The following is a 22,073-nucleotide window of genomic DNA, read 5'->3' as shown; positions in this document are numbered from 1 at the left end:
GGAAAAAGGGGACGGAACGGGAGATCGACACCCCGGAAAGCAATCAAAGCGTCGACGTAAACGTCGACCCAAGCCCCGCCTCGATGAAAACCCAGCCATAGAGCAGGACGAGCCGGCAGACGACGAGCAGGCCTCAGAGCAGCCGTCCGAACAGGGTAACACGGATAGAGCAACCGAACATCCCTCCACCGGCGAAAACGGCATTCCGGACGACCTTACGCCGGATAAACCCATAAAGCAGAATAGTCTCAACAAGAGGCTCGCTGCGACTGCCCGCAGCCTGAAAAAGCAGAAGCGGAAGCTAAAAACAGCGGAGGATGCACTCCGGATTAGATGGAGCAAAGTAATCAATACCGCCGATAAGTACGGCGACGGTCGCCGCACCAAAAGCTATCCGAAAAGAAAACTACTGCCTGAATTCGACGAAGAGGCCCTAGAGCCCCCGCATTCAAAAAATAAGAATGCCACACGGTTAGATAGACGACCCCACAAAACGGCAAGTGGCGCCGCACTTAAACAGGCATGCGACCCACCTAAGGATTCGCATCATGCCCCAGCTAGGTCCATCTATGGGCCAAGAAAGCAAGCTCTCGTCAGCAATGCAAAAAAGCCATCATCAGAATCCGGCACACCCAAATATCGGGGCGCCGCACATCCCCTATGTTTCACCGATGAGGTTCTGTACTATGAATTTCCGGAGGGATTCAAACGCGTCAACATAGAGGCATATGATGGAACAACAGACCCCGGAGTCTGGATCGAGGACTATATCCTCCACATACATATGGCCAGAGGAGATGATCTCCACGCCATTAAATATTTACCCCTCAAGCTCAAAGGGCCAGCCCGGCACTGGCTTAAGAGCCTTCCCGAAAACACAATTGGAAGTTGGGAAGAGCTCGAGGATGCTTTCCGAGCAAATTTTCAAGGGACCTATGTCCGCCCTCCAGATGCAGACGATCTTAGTCACATAACCCAACAGCCCGGAGAATCAGCTCGGCAGTTCTGGAATAGATTCCTCACTAAAAAGAATCAGATAGTCGACTGTACGGACGCCGAAGCCTTAGCAGCTTTCAGGCACAATGTCCGAGACGAATGGCTCGCCAGACACCTCGGCCAGGAAAAGCCAAGAACAATGGCCGCTCTAACAAGCCTCATGACCCGCTTTTGCGCGGGAGAGGACAGCTGGTTGGCAAGGTGCAGCCCCAGCGACCCAAGTACATCCGAAACTAGGGATGGGAACGGAAAACCGCGACGCAACAAAGATCGTCGCCGGACTAAAGAAAAAAGTCCGAAGAGCACGGCAATTAATGCCGGATTCAAAGGCTCACAACAAAATCAGACAAAACCACCCCTCCAAGAAAACAGGGATGATCCGTCCTACTTAAATAAAATCCTGGACAGGATATGTCAGATACACAGTACTCCTGGGAATCCCGCTAACCATACCCACAGAGATTGTTGGGTTTTCAAGCAATCCGGCAGACTCAACGTCGAACACAAGGGGCTCGACACACCAAGCGAAGATGAGGACGAACCCCAGAAGCAGAGCACCAGGAAACAAAAGAACTTCCCACAAGAAGTAAAATCAGTGAACCTACTTCACATAACAAAACATGTGGCACCCATAAAGGCACGCACCACACGACCTATCCCCAAAGGGTCCCGCCACTGGTTGTTAAAACCAATCATCTTCGATCAGCTAGATTATTCTAGAAACGTCAAGAATGCAGGCTGGACTGCCTTGATACTGAATCCAATAATTGGCGGACTCCAGTTTTCAAATGTCATTATGGACGGCGGCAGTGGACTAAACCTGATATATCAGGATACAATCCATCACATGGGAATAAACCCAGCACGAATCCGCCGCAGCAAAACCTCCTTTCAAGGGGTAACACCGGGTCCGGACACCCATTGTATGGGTTTTCTCCGGCTCGAAGTTATATTCGGCTCTGCCAATAACTTCCGCAGCGAAAAGCTGACCTTCCATATCGTCCCGTTCTCAAGTCGCTATCAAGCACTACTGGGACGCGAAGCTTTCGCTCGCTTTAATGCAATTCCGCACTATGCATCCCTCACACTTAAGATGCCCGGTCCACGAGGCATCATCTCTTTGAAGGGGAAGCACTAAAGTGCGCCTCCCCCAAGCGGAGGACTATGCGGCCGCTTTGACAGCCGCACAATAAAATGGCCTCACCGGCCAAAAAACTTTCGACATAGGTCATTAAAGACCACGAACGCGGAACAGACGAGTTCGGTACAAGTTCATCATTAACGCAGGCTTATAGGCCATATACCCCCGTACTAGGGGCTACATGCAGAGACAATAAAGCTCAATTTTATATAATTTACTTTATATTTTGTCCATTTTAAAATTTTGTTCGGCACGACCCGTTTTCAACTCAGTTCCTCTCTTTTACAGATGAACATCGTGCGACGCCCGTCCAGGATACGGCACAACGGAGGCACAGGCGCAGACGTGAAGTAGGGACCCGTCACAAAGGATTCTCTTTAGATTAAGACCCTGCGTAAACCTTTTTTACTGTCTCTTGTTGATACACATCCCCTGGTTTTTTCTGATATAACCAAGGAGGAGGCTGGCGTCTTGGCATGTGGCCACGTCAGAATTTTTGCACGTACCTGGACACTAAGGGCTTTCTTTTTATGAAAAGTGTTGTTTTGCCCGCACTTATAAAGACCGAACACCTTAGGGAGTGTTCAGCGTCGCGAGTTTTGGCATTATATGCATCAGCTCCGAATCATGTCTTTGGTCAAATGTTGGGTTGCCCAGCTCCTAAGTTCGGCTACCTTACGTTCCGCTCTATCGGCTAAGGTAGCACCAGGAGAACTACTGCGATTGTGGCCCGGTTCGGCCGGGCGAGCACCTCAGTAGAGAAAGCCGAAAACTGACTGTCATGATGTAGCGTGAGACTGGTCAGCCACTCGATGACCTATCGGAATTTATCGGATTCCTCCGCTTTAACGAAGGGCCGTTTCCCGGCCAGGCACATACGCGCCCCGAGCTCGGGCGAGCGCAGTCGCCACCAAAGGGCTGCCTAAATAGTCCCACTGTCAAGCTCCTATGGCTAAGTGAAAGTGTTAAAGCATTATAGTCCGGTTGCCTGGCCCGCTGCGCTATCACCTCCTTTGTGGGACCAAGACGTTGGGTTAAGTGTGAAAATGCGTCTTCTGTGAGCACCCCCGCACTATGTGCGTGGGGGCTGAAGCCAACGACTGCCATCTTTCAGATTATATATATGTATATATATTAAAAACAGCCGCACAGGAGATGTTTCCAATACTTGAAGGCACAAGTATAAAAAGCCACTACAATATTGCTTTATAATTACATATGCTATCCTAAATTAGCATCCTTCGAGCACTGCGTCTTTATTATACGAGCGCCTTCAAGGACTTCCTGAAAATAGTGCTCGGAAGGTACTCGGCTTTTGTCCGAATCTCGGGACGCAACAACGGTGGTCTCCATCTCTGCTCAGTATGTTTTGACACGGGCAAGAGCCATCCTTGCGCCCTCTATGCATGCTGACCTCTTCATTGCATTAATACGCGGCACCGCGTCAAGGAGTTGCTGCACCATGCTAAAATAACTCTTCGGCTCTGATCTCTCCGGTCAAAGATGACCCATAACGTACTTCATGGCGAGTCCGGACAACCTATTAAGTTCGGCCCACTGAGACAAACGATCGTCCACTGCAAGTGGACGCTCTGGATTGTGAAACTGCGACCAGAAAAGCTTTTCCACTTCGCGATCTTTTTGATCCCGAAAGTGTTCGGACGCATCGGCAGCACTCGCCGCCAAATCCAGATAGGTATCCTCCACATTCCACATCTGGTCCAACGGAGCAAGCTTCGGATCACAAAATTTTCTTCGCAACATAAAGGGCTTTCCAGCCGCAATTTGTTCGGCCTGACGTAGCTCCTCCTTCGCAGCTCTCATCGCAGAGCGCGCGTCCTTGGCATTAGCAACGGCCTTCCTTAGGTCCGTCTGTCTCGCCTGGTCTTCTCTCTCCAGAAGTTTGCAACGGTCGGCGGCGCTCTTTAACTCTTCGGCCACCCTGGCCATCTCTTCCTTGCTTCGGTAATGAGCCGCCTGTTCGGCTCTCAGCTCTTCAAGAGCTTTCTTGGTAGCCGCATCACTTTTTCTGGCTTGCTCTTTAGCTCGGGTAAGTTCTGCCCTAAGAGTCTCCACGGCGGCCGCACCATCTGCGTCAAGTATACACATTGTAAGACACTGGCATAAAGCTCTTCTTACATAACGCCACCCGAGGAATTACATACCTTGAGACTCATCAAGACGCTTGTTGACAAGCGCGATGTCGGCATCTGCCACGTCTAGTTGCCGCTTTAGTTCGGCAAAATCATTAGTCCGGCTTGATCCCAGACACCCTGCAGCCTACATTCAAAGGCAACATCTTAAGACCTGGGACTATGATCCTCCGCGTGCCGTCATTACTTGACGACGTGCAGAGTCTCAGGGGCTACTATCTACACAGGGCGTATCTTATTTACGCGCAACTGATAAAAGTGTACATTATCTAATGTACCTCAAAACCCGTCAGTAAACTCTTGACGGCCTCATGCAATCCGCTCTCTGCAGATGAGATCCTATCAATCGCCGTGCCCATCAATACACGGTGCTCCTCCGAAATAGAAGCTCGCCCCAGCAGAATCTTTAGCTCCTCCGACCGAGCGCCAGACGGCGCCGGATTCGTCCCATGACCTCTTTCGAAGGCGGAACGCGGAGAACCTCGGGGGGCCATGTAGCTATCTTCCGCCCCTGCCGGATTCGGAGAAGCCCTCCGCGATGACACCTCAGGGTCGCCCGCCTCGCTAGGCGGCACGGCAGGGGGAGGCGTCCCGCTCTCCATCATCTCCGGAAGAAGATCCCCCGAAGACGAGCTCTGCTGAGAAGGGCTGAGGTCCGAGCTACAAGGTAAAAAACTCGGTTAATCTTATTAGATATAAAATCAAGGATTTCTCTTATCCCTCAAAAGAAAATCTTTTCTCTACGTACGGCTCGCTGGAGGGCTTATCCCTTTGAGGTCGCAGTTCGGCCGAGGAACTCCCCGGCGCCGGACCCTCTGACGGAGATCTCTTCCCCCACTTCGAGGCCGTGGTCTCCGGGTCGTCAGAGGCGGCCCTCTTCTTCCCCTTAGGAGAGGAATCGTCGGTTCCCCCCTTCGAAGTAGCCTCCTTCGAGGAGGCCATAGTTTCCTTGTCCCCCCCTTTGCTTCCCTCCAAAGGCACTATCGCCAACATCCTGACCAGCACGGGATCCGGCCTGGTTTCGGGAAGGGGAGCCGGACACCTGATCAACTTTGCCTTCGTTATCCACTCCTGTTTAAAAGGACGGCTCTTTTAGCGGCAAGTTTATGACAATTATACGGATAGCAGGTCCGGGCACAGGGTTACTTACTTCATTATCCGGGCGATTGCAGCTTAAGCCTGCGTCCTCGATCAAATCCGGACACATCTCTTGTGATCCGAAGAACAGTTTATACATCTCCGCGGGCGTTACGCCCATAAAATCCCGGAGAGCTTGTTGTCCCTCTGGATTAAATTCCCACAGGCGAAGGGAGCGGCGTTTGCCGGGCAGTATTCGGCGAATCAACATGACCTGTGTCACCTTGACCAGGCTGAGGTCTCCTTTCAAGAGATCCTTAATGCGGCCCTGCAACAAAGGCACATCTTTGGGCAGACCCCAATCTAACCCTCTGTTGACCCACGACGCTAGCCGTGGTGGGGGACCCGAGCGAAAGGCAGGAGGCGCCACCCACTTGGTGCCCCAGGGAACGGTGATGTAAAACCACTCTCGTTGCCACAAACCTAGCTCCTCTTGGAAAGAGCCTTCGGGCCATGGAGCATTGGCATTTTTGCTTATGATAGCGCCTCCGCACTCTGCGTGCCGACCATTGATCATCTTCGGCTCCACTTTGAAGGTCTTGAGCCATAAGCCAAAGTTAGGGGTAATGCGGAGGAACGCTTCACACACGACGATAAACGAGGAGATATGGAGAATAGACTCCGGAGCTAAATCATGGAATTCCAGCCCGTAATAAAATAGCAGTCCCCTCATAAAGGGGTCCATTGGGAAGCCTAACCCCCGAAGGAAGTGAGACATGAACACCACGCTCTCACCGGGCTGGGGACTGGGGGTAACCTGTCCTTGAGCAGGCAACCTATGCGAAATCTCGCCGGTCAGGAACTTAGCTTCCCTCAACCTTAATACGTCCTCCTCCGTGACGGTGGAAGGCGTCCATCGACCTTGAAGGTCAGAACCGGACATTGTCAAAGGTCCGAAGCGCCTTGAATCTGGAGCCTGGGGTGTTGGAACTCGAGGCGACAGGCGAACTCGTTTAAGATCGAGAAAAGGAGCGAGGCCTTGGTCTCTTTATAAGAGGTCGAATACCAAGAGCCCTCCCCGTAACCGTTTTGGACTCGCCTTTAATCGAGGGAACGTGCTAATGGGCACGATTGGGTTACCCACGCCCGTATTGATGAGAATCCCGTTAAAAGGGGCACACGATCTCTGCTTTGACAAGACGTGCCAAGGAAACCGCCTCGCAAAACATGCTGAGGGTAAAGAAAAAAGACGATTCGTAAAAGGACTTGGCCGTAGTGTGATGACGCACTGCGGGATACGTCAGCAGATTTGATTTGTGTTAATATTATTCTTTCTATGGCAGTATGTGGAAACCTATTTTGTAGAGCCGGACACTATTCTTGGTGTCTACAATCTTCTATGAAGGACTTGGAGGAGGAACCCGCCTTGCAACGTCGAAGACAATCTGCGCGCCGGACTCGTCGTCATTGAAGCCTGGTTCAGGGGCTACTGAGGGAGTCCTGGATTAGGGGGTGTTCGGGTAGCCGGACTATACCTTCGCCGGACTCCTGGACTATGAAGATACAAGATTGAAGACTTCGTCCCGTGTCCGGATGGGACTTTCCTTGGCGTGGAAGGCAAGCTAGGCGATGCGGATACTCAAGATCTCCTACCATTGTAACCGACTCTGTGTAACCCTAACCCTATCCGGTGTCTATATAAACTGGAGGGTTCTAGTCCGTAGGACAACCATCTTCATACACAATCATACCATAGGCTAGCTTCTAGGGTTTAGCCTCCTTGATCTCGTGGTAGATCTACTCTTGTACTACCCATATCATCAATATTAATCAAGCAGGAGTAGGGTATTACCTCCATCGAGAGGGCCCGAACCTGGATAAAAACATCGTGTCCCTTGTCTCCTGTTACCATCCGGCCTTGACGCACAGTTCGGGACCCCCTACCCGAGATCCGCCGGTTTTGACACCGACAGTGGAGCTTTCAGTTGGTGCGGTTCTAAACAAAGCGTCGTGGCGGGATCTACATGTGAAGCAGAGTACATAGCTGCTTCGGAAGAAGCAAACGAAGGAGTCTGGATGAAGGAGTTCATATCCGATCTAGGTGTCATACCTAGTGCATCGGGTCCAATGAAAATCTTTTGTGACAATACTGGTGCAATTGCCTTGGCAAAGGAATCCAGATTTCACAAGAGAACCAAGCACATCAAGAGACGCTTCAATTCCATCAGGGATCTAGTCCAGGTGGGAGACATAGATATTTGCAAGATACATACGATCTGAATGTAGCAGACCCGTTGACTAAGCCTCTTCCACGAGCAAAACATGATCAGCACCAAGGCTCCATGGGTGTTAGAATCATTACTGTGTAATCTAGATTATTGACTCTAGTGCAAGTGGGAGACTGAAGGAAATATGCCCTAGAGGCAATAATAAAGTTATTGTTTATTTCCTTATATCATGATAAATGTTTATTATTCATGCTAGAATTGTATTAACCGGAGACATAATACTTGTGTGAATACATAGACAAACTAAACGTCACTAGTATGCCTCTACTTGACTAGCTCGTTGATCGAAGATGGTTATGTTTCCTAACCATAGACATGTGTTGTCATTTGATTAACGGGATCACATCATTAGGAGAATGATGTGATTGACATGACCCATTCCATTAGCTTAGCACCCGATCGTTTAGTATGTTGCTATTGCTTTCTTCATGACTTATACATGTTCCTATGACTATGAGATTATGCAACTCCCGTTTGCCGGAGGAACACTTTGTGTGCTACCAAACGTCACAACGTAACTGGGTGATTATAAAGGTGCTCTACAGGTGTCTCCAAAGGTACATGTTGGGTTGGCGTATTTCGAGATTAGGATTTGTCACTCCGATTGTCGGAGAGGTATCTCTGGGCCCTCTCGGTAATGCACATCACTTAAGCCTTGCAAGCATTGCAACTAATGAGTTAGTTGCGAGATGATGTATTACAGAACGAGTAAAGAGACTTGCCGGTAACGAGATTGAACTAGGTATTGGGATACCGACGATCGAATCTCGGGCAAGTAACATACCGTTGACAAAGGGAACAACGTATGTTGTTATGCGGTCTGACCGATAAAGATCTTCGTAGAATATGTCGGAGCCAATATGAGCATCCAGGTTCCGCTATTGGTTATTGACCGAAGACGTGTCTCGGTCATTTCTACATTGTTCTCGAACCCGTAGGGTCCGCACGCTTAACGTTACGATGACAGTTTCATTATGAGTTTATATATGTTGATGTACCGAAGGTTGTTCGGAGTCCCGGATGTGATCACGGACATGACGAGGAGTCTCGAAATGGTCGAGACATGAAGATTGATATATTGGAAGCCTATGTTTGGACATCGGAAGTGTTCCGGGTGAAATCGGCATTTTAACGGAGTACCGGGAGGTTACCGGAACCCCTGGTAACCTAATGGGCCTTAATGGGCCTAGTGGAGGAAGAGGAGAGGAGGCCTAGGGGCTGCCGCGCGCCCCTCCCCCCCCCCCAAGTCCGAATTGGACAAGGAGGGGGGCGGCGCCCCCCCCCCTTTCCTTTTCCCCCTCTCCTCCTTCCCCCCAAGTCCTAATCCAACTAGGGAAAGGGGGGAGTCCTACTCCCGGTAGGAGTAGGACTCCTCCGGCGCACCTCCTCCTACGGCCGGCCGCACCCCCCCTTGCTCCTTTATATACGGGGGCAAGGGGGGCACCTCTAAACACACAAGTTGATCTTCGTGATCGTTCTCATAGCCGTGTGCGGTGCCCCCCTCCACCATAATCCTCGATAATATTGTAGCGGTGCTTAGGCGAAGCCCTGCGACTGCAGAACATCAAGATCGTCACCACGCCGTCGTGCTGACAGAACTCTTCCCCGACACTTTGCTGGATCGGAGTCCGGGGATCGTCATCGAGCTGAACGTGTGCTAGAACTCGGAGGTGTCGTAGTTTCGTGCTTGATTGGTCGGGCCGTGAAGACGTACGACTACATCAACCGCGTTGTCATAACGCTTCCACTTTCGGTCTACGAGGGTACGTGGACAACACTCTCCCCTCTCGTTGCTATACATCACCATGATCTTGCGTGTGCGTAGGAAATTTTTTGAAATTACTACGTTCCCCAACATCCTCGAGCAGTCGAAGCGGTTGACACACAGGATGTCATCAGCCGGTGATGGGAAGCTTTTTTCAAAAAAAAATCCTTTTTTTTTCTTTTTTTGGTTTTTTATTGAAAATTTATAAATTTGTTTTTTACAGGCAAGAACTTCTCAAGTTTGTAACCTTTTTAACATTTGTGAACTTCTTTTAAATTATGGAACATTTTTTCAATTATTTTTTAAATTTTCCAAATTATTGGTTTTTTGTATATATAAAATTCTTAAAATTTTCAAGTTTGTGAACATTTTTCAAATTTGTGCTTTTTTCAAATGTGAAAACTTTTTGATATTCATTAAAGAATCTCAAATCTGTGAAATTTTTTCAAATTCACGAACATTTTTTATTTCCATAAACATATTTTAAATTTAGGAAACCGGTTGCCATTGTTTTCTTTCTTCAATGCGCCTAGTAAGCAGAGGCCGCCGTGCGGTGGCCAGAAAGCGTGGGATTCCAAAGGATGTCGTTCTCAGTGAGCTCATCAAGATGGACCTCGTCGAGAAGCATCCAAAGGGTGAAGAACTATTTAATATGTTAGATGGAAACAATAGTGGAAGGAGGTTTGATCTTGAGGATCTAAGCGTTACTCTTGAGGGCCTCCCGCACCTTTCAATTCTTCCGTGCAGAGGCCTCGTATATGAGTGGAGAGATGTCCTTGGGCTTACGGCCAAGAAGTCAAGGAGAGTCCCAGAACGGCGTCCTTGCGCCGTTTTCAACGATGATGGTGGTAGAGGCATAGAAAAAGTTGAGGTCTTCCTCGTCACACGGGTTTCCATGCCCAACCCACAACTTAGTGGACGCCTTCCATTCAAACCAAGGCCAACACAAATGCAAAGCATGCGCAAACTAGTTTTTTAGTTTCCCTATGTACCAACTGGAAATACAAGGTTCAAAAATAAAACTGGAAATACATCATGTGATCCGTTGGCTAATTGTCCTTGTCAATTTTGGGGTATGAAATTAATGTTATCTATATTTGGACACATGTTAATGCATTTAATGTGATTAATTTGGCGCCATATTTTTAATGGCATTCCTAAATTAACATATCGGATTGGTATCAACCCAGTATAAAAAGGCTTGACATTTCATATCTTCTCCATCTCATCCTACAACCGGGACAACTATCAGCAGCATCTTGTGTCAACACCATACTAAGCCAAGATGAGGGTAACCCTTATGCTACTCCTGACCCTCACGTTTCTCGTGCTACCATCAGGTACAGTATATTCTTATAGTACCTTGCTTAATGATTTTTCTCCATCAATTTTGCCAATAACAATGGGTTTTTTTCCTCTTCCTGCCGATTGGTATATTTCAGATGCTGAAACAACTTGTAGTTCCAGGGATTGGCCCCCGGGGGGTACAGCGTGTGATAGAAGCGAGTGTGAGGACAAATGTAAGAACTATTATAATGACTATTACCAGCATTCTACTTGTGTAGGTCTCTGTAGTTGGACTTCCATCTGTACAGACAATGGGTGCCATTGCTCAATTTGTGATGATCACAGCCATCCATTCGGGCACTGAATAAACTGATCCTAACTATGTATCCTGAAATGGTTTCCTCATTGAAATAAGAGAGATATTAATTGCAATGGTTTAGCACACGCTTGTAACAATCCCACAATATGTGTTGAATTCTTGCATGCGTAGACTACAGACATTGACATTCCAATCAGTGGCGGCTCCAGGAAATGAAGGCTGGGTATTCACCCAAAAATTTTTTTGCTCTAAATATAGTATAGTATGAACCAAACAACAGACCACTAGCAATATATGAACAAAACAACACTAGGATTGCTCTCAACCTCAACAGAAAGAGAAGTTGGTGTGGATGTAGAGGTAATTTTCTTTGCCTTTGAAGATATGTCCCACAATTGAAATAAGGTAACATCCTTCTTTCTCATCTACATCACAATCACATAAAACAAAGTAAAATCAGTGGCAATGTGGCATGGACCGGTCAACATTGGACAAACAAGCAATTCAATTTCAGTTTACTTGCAATCACTGAAAAAAGCTACAGATTTGTGGGAAAACAGAGGGAAACAATACCTTCAGTAGACCGGGGGCGGAGGTGAGCGTAAGGGCCGGGGTCCGGGGAGCAGGGGACGCCGGAGGCGGACTGGTGCCTGGCGGAGCGCCGGAGCACCGGAGCCGCGCCGCTGCTGAAGCCGGACTGGAGGGCGAACGGGCGAGGGCAGGCCGGCAGCGGCAGGGGAGGGAGAGGCGGAGAGCCTGAGCTAGAGAGGGCCGGCCGGAGCGCGGAGGGGAGGGGACCGAGCCACCGAGGTCCGAGGGGCGAGCCGGTGAGGGAGGCAGGAGAGGGCCGGCGGAGCCGGGTCTAGGGGAGGCTGAATCGGGGTCGGGGGAGGGAGCTAGCAGTTAGGTTAGGGAAGGGGATCGATTGGAGGCTGGAGCTGCTACTCGCGCGCGTAACCAGACACCGAGTCTGGTCATGTGCGTAGCTGCCGTGGCATATTTCCAGATTCTACCGTATAGCGTATACATATTATATGTAGTAATTTTTTTCAACGTGAAATTCTTGGGTATTCCAGGGAAGTCCCAGAAATACCCCCAGCGCCGCCACTGATTCCAATGTGTACTTGAACGGAGTCTCAAGGACACCTTTGCCTTCCAGCCGTGTCTCAAAGGCGCCTTCTTTCGGAACAGCGTCCTTGAATATGAGAGGAAGGAAGGAAGGAAAAACGTATCGTCATCGATGGATGGATCGCTCGCTCGCGGGTGCTCCTTTGTTTTTGGTTTGTCCAAAAAATTAAATCAAATCGAATCAAAAGGATGATGCCTAGCTTGACCTCGATGATGCTCCTTTTCCTCATTTTCTCAAGCATATGAACAGATATGAAAAAGATTTATTCTGATGAAACGGAGACACAAGCACAAAAAACATGTACAATTGTCAATCTGTAAATGGTCGTAGCCCAGAAAGTATGATGCTGCTGAATGGTGTCTTGCTCACGAGGATTTAACAACCATGCTGGTGCATTAATGATTTGTCTTCACACACCAAGTAGTCGAAAATGTGATCCTACTCCTCCTTTTGGCAACTTAATTACCTGGTACTTTTCACTCAAATTTGTTCTGTAAAAGATAATCACCGCTTATGATTCATTGCTAAAATTCTTCCTTTTTTACGGAAATACTGAGAAGAATAAATCTGAGTGTCTGAGTGTGAGTATTACCTCTAAAGAATTATATAAATTAAAGGCCGATGCTAGGAGCCGGCGCACCAGCCGATTTGTTTTTGGCCGGTCGGCCCACAACCGCTCGATTCAGCCCATGTGACCGTTCGATTGGATCCGTGCATCGTCTTCTTCCTTTCCCTATCGTTTTCAATTCAGATCCAGCGTCCCCCCCTCCATCCCCCGCATCGGTGGGCGTCGGCCGCCTGCGACGCCGCGCTCATCCCTAGGTCACCCCGCTTGTCGGCCACCCACGCCGCCGATTTTTCGTCGAAAGAGACCCTCTTTCCACTGGAATTGCCAAAAGAGACCTCCTGCGGACGAAATTGACAAAAGAGACCCCCTCACTAGTGGCGGCAGGCGACACCTGTCACCTGCTGCCACGCCATGAGGCGGCGGGCCCGACCGCCACCGCAGGAGGCGGCCGCGCGGGGCACAACGGCCTTCGTATAGTGCAGCATGCCGCGACGGAACGGGCCGAGCCAGGTGGGCCCGGCCGCCACCGGATGAGGCGGCCGCCGCTGCCGCTGTCACTCCCCGGCCGATACGGCCTGCTGCGCGCGGGCCGAGCAGGTGGGCCACGCCGCCACCAGCCGAGGCGGCACGTCTTGTGCTGCTGCACGCGCCACAGTGCGCAAACGCCGCTGATTCCGAGGCGCGACAGCGACACTGACGGCGGTGACTCCGACGCGCGGGAATATGGACCCTGATGCCCTGCTTTTGGTTCTTTCACCCGGGAATCAGTCCTGCCTTTGCTTCTTTTGCCTCAGCGGATGCGATGGCACTGGGAATCCGATGCTGCGGGAAGCTGTTGTGCCGACACTACAGGGATCCTAAATTTCCTCCCTTAATTTTCTCGCCATCATTTATCGTCTGAGCTTATAAAAGGAGACACTGAGGCTCTCGTCCAGCCATCCTCGAAATCGGCACTGCGCAAAGTGTGTAACACATTTTTTCAGTCGGTATAAGTTTGCCTTGCTCGGATCAAAGCATTAGGCCGAGGAAAATGAAGAATGCAAGTTTTCCTCCGGGGGTGGCAGTCCTGCGGTGTTGGTGTGGCAATCTTTGCAAGGTGAAGGAGGTTACGGATTTTTCATATTGGTTGGGCATGAAGTTTTTCATGTGCGCCAATTATGAGGAAGATCCACCCATAGCTATTTCAGAGTACGACAAGCCTTCGGTATGCTTTAACCATCACAAATAGATATTGTTGATATTTTGATAGATTATTTAATAACATTCTTGTTTCTTGTTGTAGTCTCCTCCGCCTCTGTGCATGTACTATCGTTGGATTGACACGGAGATGCCGGCTTGGGCAGTGACTGAGATTCGTGAAAGAAGTCGCCGTGCGTGGAATAGTTTCTATGTGGAAGAGCGACGCGAGAAGGCGGAAGCTGAGGAGAAAGCGGGGCAAGAGAGAGAGTTAAAAGAATACTATGCGGAGCAACACCGGTTTTTTCAGGATTTAGGAAAGAAAAACAGGGAAGAGGCTCGTCACATGAAGGAGCAGGAACGACAGCGAAAGGAGGCTCGTGAGGCGGAGAGGCAGAGAAAGAAAGAAAGGGCTCGTCAGGCCAAGGCAGCAGAAGAAGCTGGCGATGAAAAAGGAAAATATCCACGTTGGACTCAGTAGATTCCTGTGATAGTATTTTAAATTTCGCAATCATTTGTATCTTTATTTCTGCAGTTTAATGTAGCTTTATTTCAGTAGTTAAATGTAGCTTTATTTAAATTCTACGATGTATCGTATTTTTAGTTGTACCTTGTTGTGTTGTATCTTATTTTCAGTTATACCTTGTTGTGATGGAAAAAAATATAGTTTTAAAATAAAGTAACGGCATGAAGCGGCGATTCGGTGCCCGAGCGCAGCTGCTCCCGAAATCGCTTGCGTCCGTTTCTAGCTTGGGATGCGAACAAAGCCCACTGGCGCGTCAGACGTGAGCTACAGAAAATCGGGCGTTCGCATGAATACGGTACGAAACAGTGGCTCTTTCATGGAGAGCTCCTATACGCCGCCCGTGTGCGTCCGATCGACGCAGCTTCGCTGAAGCGACGCGCCAACGGGCCGGCCCAATTATCACTGGTCGAGCAAAAAAAATTGTAAAAGAAGCGCACGCTTGGGATCGAACTCCCGACCTACTTCTGCATTCCTAGATGCCTACCAGCCGAGCTAGCAACCCACGACGGTGTAAATGCAGCGCCAGCCGTAACGTATAATAGATAGCTGCAAATAATGTTATTTTATAAAATAAATATTTTTATTATCATGTTGAACAAATTTTAAAATACAGTAGAATTTTTTTTTGTAAAAATACTGAACAATTCAAAACCACAAATGAACTATTTGTATTATACGTTGAACATTTTTTCATATACGATGAACAAATTTTAAATACACAACGAACATTTTTTCATAGCGTTGAACAATTTCGTAGTATAAGATGAACATTTTTGTAGTACACGATGAAAATTTTTGTAATGTAAGGTGAACTATTTCATAAAATACAATGAACATTTTCTACGACGAAGATTTTTGTAATACATGATGAACTTTTTATATAATATGCAATAAAGAGAAAATAAAAAAGGAAACATAAAAGGAAAAAGGAATCAAAACATAAAATTAAAATACCGAAACAAAACAACTGAAAACCAGACAAAACAGTGAAAAAACTGGAAGGAAAAACCATAGAAGAAACACGAAAAAAAACCCGCAAGGAACAGATAAGGAAGCAGCAGCGAACGAATCAAAAGACAAAGGCAAATCCCGTACATGGGCCGGCCCACTAGAGGCTCCCCTCAGCGGAAGCACGACATTCTGACGCGGGAGCTCCTGTTCGGCGATGCAGGCGCTGGCTGGCCTCGCGTAATGGGCGAGCCCAGGAAACGGAGGGAAGAGCGCGGCCAGCCCAGGAAACGGAGCGAAGAGCGCGGATAGCAAAAAATGTGGTAGACGAGGATTCGAACTCGCACCTCCAGCAGCAAAATCTTCGAACACAGCCACTAGGCCATAATTCCTTAGTTGTTCATTTTGAGGACAAATGGACTTTATATATAGCCAGCCTATTATGCGTATTATTTTATGATAAAATAAAAAATGAATGCACCATATAAAAACGTGAATTTCGAGAAAGTTCATAAAATTGAAAAAGGTGCGTACAAAATGAAGTAAATCGTGAATTTGAAAAAAGTTTACAAAATTTAGGATAAGGTACATAAAATTTTGACAAAAAGTTCACAAATTTGAAAAAGTTCATCGATTTTGAAAAGAGTTCACCGATTTTGATGAAAAATTTCATCGATTTTGAAAAGAGTTCACCGATTTTGATGAAAAAGTTCATCGATTTTGAAAAGAGTTCACCGATTTTGACGAAAAATTCATCGATTTTGAAAAAAGTTCATTAAATTTGCAAAATAGTTCACTGATTTTGAAAAAAGTTCACCAAAAATGGAAAATAACTTCACCGATTTGGAAATAGTTAATCAAAATTGAAAAAGAGTTCATCGATTTTGAAATAAAGTTCATCAGTTTTATAAAAAAGTTCATCGAAATTAAAAAATTAGTTCATCAAATTTAGAAAATAAGTGAGAAAATTTTAAAAAACTTCATCCATTTTAACAAAAAAGTGCGAACCAGGAAGGATAAAAAGTGCGAACCAGCGTATATTTAAGTAGCCTTCTGACGCGGGAGTCCCTAGCTGACGCTCGTTAGCGTGAAAAGGACGAGCTTTCGCGCAGGCGCGAACTGAATGGGCCGGCCCATTCGATGGCGTTGTAGCGAGAGGCTACTTAAATATAAAAGAACAAAAAATGCCATACCGAGGAATCGAACTGGAAATCTGGCAACCACGAGTAACCGTTCTTGACCAGTTGAACTACTAAGCATTTCTGGTTAGTTGATCGCGCAATTTTATTTAAACTCAATGCCGTGACAGATCCAGAAAAAATACAAAAAAAATTCAACGATTGAACATTTTTGTAAATATACAACGTTCAATTTTTAAATAGATAAAGAACATTTTTGGATACATGCTGAACAATTTTGAAATACACATTGAATATTTTTGTGATATACGCTGAATATTTTGTTAAATATACATAATTTTTTTTTCGTAAATATACACTGAACATTTTTTAACTACACATTGAACACTTTTGTGATTATAAGCTGAACAATATTGAAATAGAAATTGAACATTTTTGTGATATATGTTGAACAATTTTTATATATACATTGTACATTTTTGTAATATACGCTGAACAATTGTGATTTTTTTTATAAAAACCTTTTTTACTATTGTGGACAAGTTTTGAAATCATGAACAAAATTTGGAATTTCGAACATTTCTTAAAACATAGAATGAAAATAAAAACGAAAAAACATAAAAGAAAAGGAAAGAAAAATAAAATAAATAGAAAACAGAAACAGAAGAAAACAAGAAAAACAGAAAACCAGTAAAAGAAAAAAACATGAAATAAATCGGTCCAGGGAACCCTCTAGAAGGTTCCCAAAACCGTTTGCCTGGCCCTGCTTCAACGCACGAAATGGGCCGGCCTGTTTGCACTGCTCGCTCGTGCGCTTCAGCGGAAGCGGAGCAGATGGACGCACGCGAGCGTCAAATAGGGTTCACCTTCTGACGCTAACGAGCGTCAAATAGGGTTTGCCTCTTTCGTGGGCCCAAGGCGAGGTAAAGGGACGGAGGAAACGAGCTGGCGTACTGGGCCGTGGACCAGGACGTTACGGATTTAGCCGGGCCGTGGACCAGATAAGGGTCGTTCCGGAAACCCTCGCCACCGCTATCCCTTCTCTTTCTAGTGTTTGCGGCGGCGCTCGTCCTGTCCTGGCACCGACGGCCGAAATGGAGGATGATGGTATGGAGTTCCTGCTTGACGCCATTGACAGGTTAGTCCACGTAGATCTGTAAAAGGTTTTAGGATTTCTTCAGCAAGCTAGAGCACATGCATAAGTAACCTCACGAACGAGGCTTGTTACCGGTGAATGCCGTCGTTTTTTCAGATACCCACTGCGAGAGGAGTTCGCTGACAACTTTGATCACCAGATCCGGTTCCGCTCGTGTTCTTGTCGGGCAACGGAGCTGCCCCTGCTGACTGCTGTTCCTGCTGACTCTAATGCTGGGTCTGGTTGCGCCGAAAAGGTCGGGGACGATGGCGCAGGTAGAGTGCGTGAAGGAGTGCGCAGTCGCCGGGACGCATCTCCGACAAGATCGGCGCAGTCGACTAACAGATTCAATCCAGAAGCACCTGGCTGGACAAAAAGGTGTGAAACAAAATCTTCTTCGCTGTTGGACTGTATTGCTTGACCTATGTATGCAAGTTCGTATGCAGTGAACGCTTTTTATCAGAAACATTAGTTTGCTTTGTTAGTCCGTACCAGAAATTCAGTAGCCATCGTTTAGGCGATCATTTTAGGCCAAACTTAATGTTTTTCCATGCCTCAATTACCTTGCAGGAAATCGACTCTATACCTCAAAGCCATGGAAGTCGTGCATATGGGCGATGCGAGTGCAGCATCTTTTGATGAAATGTTTGCTGGTCTCTGAAGCTCTGCTTGTGAGTGGTGCACCTTTAGCTATTCAGTGAGTGGAATGAAGGTTCACGTACGATATCTTGTGTTTATTGCTTGTTTTCTGCATTACTAAGAGCTATGCATGATTTGTGACTTTGCCGCTGATCGTAGCCATCTGACTCTTCGGTGATGGACCCAGCGGCGAGCGTTTGGAGTACAACACAGCTGCCGGCACAAGATGATGGCGTGATTGAGGAGGTAATGTGGAATCTTCTTTGTCTGACGGTGTGTACCTTTTCTGTACCGAGAGGAGACATACATGGATTTTCAGGGGGGATGATCCAACTTGATTGCTGTTGTGTGTTCAAGCAAGAGCTGAACGAGGAGGGAGGACAAGATTCAGTGGAAGAAGGCTTCGGCAGCTGGATCGTGGTCGACATGAACACTGAATCAGGCGTGATATCCGACGACGGCGTGTATGGGATCAGATGATGTAATCCTTGAGGGTTTCTGAATGTGCCGACATGAACATTGGTCGTTTATGTGGGTCATTAGTTCCACCAGTTATTGTGCCCAATTGTTATTATTAGGGAAAAGTTGTTGCCCCTATGTATCTGATGGCAGCGTAATATGAAGTTGAGATCGTTGAGACTTTTTTTCCTGCGACCTGTGATCTAATTTAAAGGCGTAAAATATGGGCAGGCGGATTTTTTTAGGGATAATGGATGGTTTTGTCAGCGTTTTTAAAAAAGCCAACATGCGCGAGGTGCCTTAAAAACAGCTGACCATATTAAGTTCACTGGAGTCTGATCCCACCGTAGGAAACAGTCGTCATATTAACTATTAGGAATGGCCGTGTAGTCCCATGACTAAAAGTAATGAGACTAAAATTTGCTAGCCTCACCCATGCTTGGATCCAAATACTAAAGAGACTAAAATCAAGTTATTGAGCATTTATTATCCTCCAAATCCTCCAATCCAGAACTCACATGTGTTAAAGGAGAGGAATTAAATGAGGAGAGAGAGGGCTAATACATATTTTAGTAGGTTTTCTATGACTAAAAAATTTTAGCCTCAAGACTAGTCCTAGCCTCTCTTTAGTCATGGGTGTTTGGAACTTTAACCTCTAAAAGAGACTATTTTTAGTCAGACTAAAAATAGTCCCTTGGATCCAAGCACCCTCCTAGTCCGGCTCAGAAACATGGCTGAGCCATCCGACCGCAATCTGATCCGGAGCCACAGTGCAACGAGCCGTCGCATTGATTGCGAAGCTGGGTTGAACTAATTTCCGCAACATACGGTCGAGAAATACACTACAATGCATAGATCCACATGCCAACTTGCGGTGTGGATATCAGGATCATCTGAGCACGGGCTCAGAAACAGATATTCGCATTTTCTTTCCCTCCACTAATCATCGAACATCGTGCAATAACTACAAAATGAAATTAAGATAGAACATAATGCCTTACAATAAGAGAGTACAAACTAATAATCCAAGTACATCTGAATTAAATGGTACAACTAGAATACAGCTTAAAAACTACATGAAGGCATCATCGTCATTCTCCGTCGATGCAGAACTCTTGCCCTTCGAGGATGCAATACTCTTGCCCTTGGACGATGCAGAACTCTTGCCCTTTGACGATGCAGAACCTGGAAGCGGCGGCATGAAGATATTATCTTCGTCCTCGCTCTCCTCAATCCATAAAAATGGATGCTTTTCTGCAGTCCTTCTAAAAGTTTCACTCTTCGGCTCCACTACCTTCTTCCACCTTGCATTCAACCTAAGAAGTTCTTTACGTACCTCCTCATAGGTCGTTTCAGGCCACCCAGACCTACGTAATTGGTGAGCCAACTCATTCATTATGGTGTCACTACTGGTGAGTTCATCCCATGGAACTATCCTATTGTCCATCCTGAAATTGGTAGCTAGCCTCAGAAGAGTGCTGCTCATCCCAGGGTGAAAACTACGATCGAAAGGATAATGGGACATCTCGACTACACTACACTCGAATTCTTATCCACCTCCGTCTGAAGGGGGTTTTATAGGTAAAGAGGAGAAAATGGCGGGAAAGAACGACTGCGGTATGGCGGGAAAGGGTTGGCGGGAACATATGGCGGGAAGGGGTTGGCGGGAAACGGGTGGCAGGAAGATATGGCGGGAAGGGGTTGGCGGGAAACGGGTGGCGGGAACATATGGAGGGAAAGCGTTGGCGGGAAAATATTGAGGGGAAAGCGTTGCCTGAAAATATATTTTTTTCAATGTCTAAGATGGGCAATGGTTGCACAGTATTCATCAGCCAAAATTTAAAAAAAAAATCATTTCGGCCTAACATAAGCAAAAGAGTGGAGCGGGATAGTATGGCGGGAGATATACGGGAAAAATTGTTCCTGACCGGTGCATTTTTATTTCAGCATACATATATGTTCAAATCGAAAAGTCTGATACAGACATATGTAGATACAATGGGTCGCGCACGTGGATAGATGAATCGCCCTACTTTACCACGACCACCTGGCCTTTCCTTACGACCGTAAGGCGACAAGCGATTAGGTGGCCGAGTTACACGAAGACCACGGCCGTACTCCAATTCGGCTTCATGTGTCTGCGAGTCCTGCGTAGGTGGTGGAGTCGCGAATCCTTGTTGCGAACCTGAAGCGTAATTGTAGGCGTATGGTTGTGACTCTGCGGGGATAAAAGATGGGCCAATAACGTCCCCTCCGAAGAACTTAGAGAGCAAAGGAGAGGAACGAGGTCACAGAGAGTGTTTTTGCGCACGGAGCAGAAGCATAGTATATAAAAGGAAGAGGATCCCTGTAGTGTCGGCACAACAGGATAAACTCACCTACCGCAGCCTCGGATACCCGCAGCGAGTGAGTATATTTCTGCAGTGTCATTGCGTAGCAACAGCCAGCGCTGGGGTGAGTGAATCCCGCAGTGCCGTCACGTCCGCTCACGGACAGCATCGAATCATCGCGAATAAAGAAGTTAAAGCAGGACTGATTGATACCCGGGCGAAAGAAACGAAAACATCAGCGTGCATTTTCCCGCGCGTGGGAATCACCGCTGTCAGCAGCGCTTGGAAATCAGCGCGGTCACTGTCTGTCGCGCGTGCAGCAGGCTGCCGCCAGCGCTGGTGGCGGCAGGGCCCACGGCTCAGCCCGCGAGTAGCACGTTGTGTCAGCCTGCAGGCGACAGGAGCAGCGCCGGTCGCCTCCCGCAGCGGCGGCTGGGCCCACCTGGCTCGCCCCGTTCCGTCCCGTCTGCTGACGCTGTAGCTGGTCCGTTATACACCGCGCTGCCGCCTCCTGCCGTGGCGGCCGGGCCCGCCGCCTCCTGGCGCGGCGGCAGGCGCCACGTGTCGCCTGCCACACCTGCCGCCACGGCCCAGGAGGTCCTTTTTGTCAAATATATCTACGGATAGTCTTTTTTATCAATTCTGTTGGTCAGGGGGTTCTTTTGGACAAAAAAGCCCACGCCGCCCTCCTCGTCCTTGACCCCGTGCACGTCGGCAACTAGAGATGGCAATTGTAACAAAAACACCATGCAGCAAAAAACACTGCGCTCCGCTGTAGCTACGGTTTGAGCTCCATAGTAGGATGTTGTATCAATTTTTAATACCTGTCATAACAAACGCCGACAATGGTTGCAACAAAAAAAATAGTAGTCGTCACCGCTGCCGCTGATTGCCGTTGTAGCAAAAACAATCGTCGTAGCCGCTGCCGCTGATGCCCGTTGGTTGTAGCACTCCGTCAAAACATCCCGGCTCGCTGGTTCCAGCAAAATCGACCGCCG

At 47.6% G+C, this 22,073-nt stretch overlaps 2 long non-coding RNA genes across 2 annotated transcripts; one reads left to right on the top strand and one right to left on the bottom strand.

The window, feature by feature from the left end:
• Positions 1 to 10,310: 10,310 nt before the first annotated feature.
• On the top strand, positions 10,311 to 11,139 carry LOC125540203. The gene is made up of 2 exons (XR_007297243.1): positions 10,311 to 10,760; positions 10,863 to 11,139. It is a non-coding gene; the product is annotated as an uncharacterized LOC125540203 (long non-coding RNA).
• Positions 11,140 to 11,190: 51 nt separating this feature from the next.
• On the bottom strand, positions 11,191 to 12,016 carry LOC125540195. Its single transcript, XR_007297240.1, has 2 exons — positions 11,600 to 12,016; positions 11,191 to 11,451 (listed from the first exon to the last, which is right to left on the bottom strand). It is a non-coding gene; the product is annotated as an uncharacterized LOC125540195 (long non-coding RNA).
• Between the last annotated feature and the right edge of the window lie 10,057 nt (positions 12,017 to 22,073).

This window comes from Triticum urartu, chromosome 1 (genome assembly GCF_003073215.2).
Source record: "Triticum urartu cultivar G1812 chromosome 1, Tu2.1, whole genome shotgun sequence".
Taxonomy (NCBI): Eukaryota; Viridiplantae; Streptophyta; class Magnoliopsida; order Poales; family Poaceae; genus Triticum; species Triticum urartu.
Note: the sequence above shows the minus strand (reverse complement) of the source record. Positions and strands in the feature narration are given on the sequence as shown.